This window comes from Glycine max, chromosome 19 (genome assembly GCF_000004515.6).
Source record: "Glycine max cultivar Williams 82 chromosome 19, Glycine_max_v4.0, whole genome shotgun sequence".
Lineage (NCBI taxonomy): Eukaryota > Viridiplantae > Streptophyta > Magnoliopsida > Fabales > Fabaceae > Glycine > Glycine max.
Genome location: NC_038255.2, coordinates 1,424,469 through 1,428,422, shown reverse-complemented (window position 1 = coordinate 1,428,422; position 3,954 = coordinate 1,424,469). Strand labels below are relative to the sequence as shown.

The 3,954-nt window shown below is 33.9% G+C and overlaps 1 non-coding gene across 1 annotated transcript; it reads right to left on the bottom strand.

Moving 5' to 3' along the window:
* Nucleotides 1-845: 845 nt before the first annotated feature.
* LOC113000439 (uncharacterized) lies at nt 846-2,954 on the bottom strand. The gene is made up of 4 exons (XR_005890008.1): nt 2,644-2,954; nt 2,291-2,521; nt 1,959-2,182; nt 846-1,123 (listed from the first exon to the last, which is right to left on the bottom strand). It is a non-coding gene; the product is annotated as an uncharacterized protein (transcript).
* Between the last annotated feature and the right edge of the window lie 1,000 nt (nt 2,955-3,954).

Here is a 3,954-nt window from a genome sequence, read left to right as displayed (position 1 = left end):
ATTATGTCGTGAAATGCACCTCATTTTTGGCTTCCTGAATGACCAATTCAGAAGGTAAAAAAATATTCTGGGAACCGAAGTAACTTGGAGGTGTAGCAAGCAACAGCCACTAATTTACTATGATATGAAAATACTTGGGAATGGACCTATGTTCAATCCAAGTCGCAATTCAGGCCCACGACTCTTGGAAGTGGTTTTTAAAACTTCTACTATTCAACAATTTTATTATATATTTTTACATTTTCACTAATTTTTCCCCAACATGAGAAAAGTCTCATTTCATATTCCTCTTGGAAAGTTATTAACATGTACTATAAAGTATGCCATTAAGCATGTGAGCATAAAGAGAAGATTTCTTTCCAATATAAAAAAAAAGGAGAAGATTTCTTCTTTACAAAAGTAATGTAACTAAGCACGTGCATAAATACACGTTGAGACTTCAATCATATTCTTAATTTAAAATTGAAGAGTTATCTATACATGTTCGTAACATGTATTATTTGAAGACGTACTCAACGGATAACAAGGGTACCAATTTGCATTCCAAGAAAATTCCAATGTAACCATATGCTAGAGTACCTGTTACTCCAAGTATATATATTCCATATACTTTATGTTTATAGCTTCTAGATTTAATTCCTAAATTGAGGTGATGTATTATGAACTTTAATTCAAATAATCAATTAGAAATATTAACAATACACTCTTAAATATCATTTTTTGAATACAGACTCTATTACTGATTAAAATTTATTAAAAATAAAAAATAATCTAACTTATTTAATGAGTGTTTCTTCTAATTTTTTTAGTTTTTAATAAATTTTAAATAATAATAAAATGTGTGTTAGAGATAATGTTGCTAATACTCCTAGGTGAACAATATATTTTAGAAAAGTTTAATGGATAATTTCTATACCCCTTAAATGAGCTGCACAATATTAAAATGGAGACAAGTAACATTTTAGGAACTCAGTTGGTGTGGGAAATTAAGCAGAGAGGATCATAATGTAGGAAATTTCACTCTACAGATTTCTCTTGATCTCACTGTCTAGTATGGACGTACCTGTCTTATGCTTTCCAGTGCCATTTCAAAATTCTGCTTTGTCTTCTCCTGGCGTATGACCTTGGCATGAACCCCCAAATTAAAGCATTATGATACACCAAAATAATTAAGTAAAAGCATTATGATAAAAATAAAAAATAAAAACAAAGGGAAAATGGTTGAGAACCATCAGCTAGTCCAATTATTTGTATTGATTCTATATGTAAAAACATGTTTTTTTTTTTCTATATGAGCTTACCTGCCAAAAGTAGAAGAAAACAATTCCTTTGATGCACAAGAATTTAGCTAGAGGTTTGTGTGGTGCCAGTTCTTTAGCAAACACATGGTAAAAGACCACCAGAGAATACAAGGCTAAATAATATAAGTTTCACTATTTGGTGGACTGACTAAATAATATAAGTTTCACTATTTATTCAATAACACAAATCTTTCCGGTGTTCAATGATGATGATAATGAGATATAAATCTAAGAATTCAGGTAAATTACCAAAACTTCTTACTACTAAAATCAATTATATTCAGTCAAATGTGATTAGAGGTATACATGAGCAAAACAACTTATTTTCTATGTTAAAATAGCACCTAAAAGTAAGGGGTAAGCAGCTGCTTCAGTGCCATCAAAACAAATAGCACCTTAAAGTAATTACCCAAACAAATAGCAGCAGCTTCAGCCTTTGATTTTAATGTTATTCTTCTTTTTGATTTTTTATTTCTTTTTTGCAAAAGATAATTCAGCTTGAATAACATAACATATCTAGGTTCAGTGGGAAATTAATTGACAGGAACAAATTAGGATTTAATTACATAAATGACCAGCATTGAAGAATGAATACACAAAGCTATGAGCATTGAGCACAAACAGTGAAGCCATATATCAAGTACAGGGGCAACTCACCCAAATAATTTTATTGGAATTTGAAGATTCAGAGTCCTTGGCAATAACGCTGGATTGTAATCTCTGGTACAATGGCACAAGTGCTCCTTGACCAGCAATCTCAAGAATGCTGGAGCTCCCAATAACTAATCCCTTTGGCAAACCCTTCTTATTCATGTACTCTGTCAAATTATTGGCAATTGTCTCTGTTGGATTCTTTGAAACTCCATGCAATTTCTTAAATCCTGTCACATGAATTGTTGTCGTTGTTGTAGTAAAAACATAACAACTAGATAAAAGTGAAACACAAGGACATTTCATCGAACAGGTAGAAGGGAGTAAACAAAGCAAACCTGTGAAGATTTATTTTCATATCTCCTCATCTAAATGCTATTCAAAATAGAGCAAAGATGTTTAAGATGTGAACGGCCATCGGCTCGAACTCTTCCGGCAGCCAAATCGGAAAAATCCGCGGCAGCACTGCGGCCACATCGACGACGAAGATCCCAGAAGAAGGCAAAATGACACATAATTTTCCTCTCTGAGCGACGATTTGTTCGACTCCTTTGAGTCTTTGAGACGGACTGTGCATTTTCAGGTTGAGGAAAAACGATAAAAAAACAAACAAAAAAAGATGATTCACGTTTGGCGAATTAGAGAAAAATGGTGCGTTTTGGAGAAAAGAGCGCAAAAAAGGAAAACGCACCCAGGGTCATGATTGAGCATGTCGCAGATCTTGATGTTCATGGCCCAATCAGGCCCTATGAGCATGTCGCCCGTGGCGCGTTCCACCATGGAATTCACCATCTCCTCCGGTCACCGGTACGATTCGAAACTCTCAGTGAGATCGGCGATTCTCCGATGACCATAAATTGAACCAGCGGTGCAATCAGAGAACATGATTCCGACACCGCGTGCTCTTTCTCTCTCTCTCTCTAAAGAAACGAAGATTGATGCGAGAGTTTGGTGGATTCCGTTGCTGAGGGAAAGGTTTGGAATCGAGTTAGAATTAAAAGTTTGAAGTTGGAAAGACGAAAGAGGTTTATAAGCACTGAGCTTATGAGAAGGTGTCACGTGTCCGCTGAGGTGCGATTTGCATTTTCAGAGGAGAGAAAATATCTAAAGACAAGGATGATTCTTAAAAACCGTATTTGAAAGGTTGTTTTCAAGGCGGTTTTCTAAAAACCGGCGTTGAAAGGTTGCTGCATTTTTTACCAAAGTGGTTTTTTAAAACCGTCCTTGTTTTAGTGTCGTAAATTTACGCTTTTGCAGTAGTGCCTTTTAATTTCAATTTCTTTCTTTCTTCTATCTGTTGCAACTATTTTTCTATTGCTTACAAATTGGATATTCATCAACTCAAGTATAAACAAAGACCATGTGGATTCGACACTCAGTCTTACGTTTTAACTTTACTACTTGTGACAAATTGATACACTTGCCAATGAGTTAACAATTCATATTGGGAATTTGAATTTTATCACTAAGGTTTAGGTTGCTTAAATGCAAAGTGAAAGATTGTATTTTACTAGATGAACCTTAGTTGAATGGATGCATTGGAAGTTGTTTTTGTTTTAATTTCCAAGAGAGTTTATATATCATAGTTGGTAATAATCTTCACTATAAATAGAGAAGAGAATTAGTGGAAAAACACAACACATGAAGATAGAGTGTGTGAGAAAAGAGATTGTGAAACAAAGTCACTTTGTTAAAAGAAAAATGTCATTGTGTAAGAGTGTTATCATTTCTTGTAACCATTGAGTAAAGTACTCGGGTTTGTATAGTGATACACTATTTTGGGTGGGTTACAATCTTGTAATTATTTTTGTGATAGTGAAATATTTTTGAAACAGTTCTGTGGATGTACGCAAGAGGTACTGAACCACGTTAAATTCTTGTGTTTATTATTACTTTTCCTACAGTGTAATCTTTGTTGTGTTCTCACGATCCTTTGTGGGTGTGTGTAATTTTTTTTCCAGTTTAGTCTTTTATTTTTTAAAAAGTTTATTTTGATCATTTA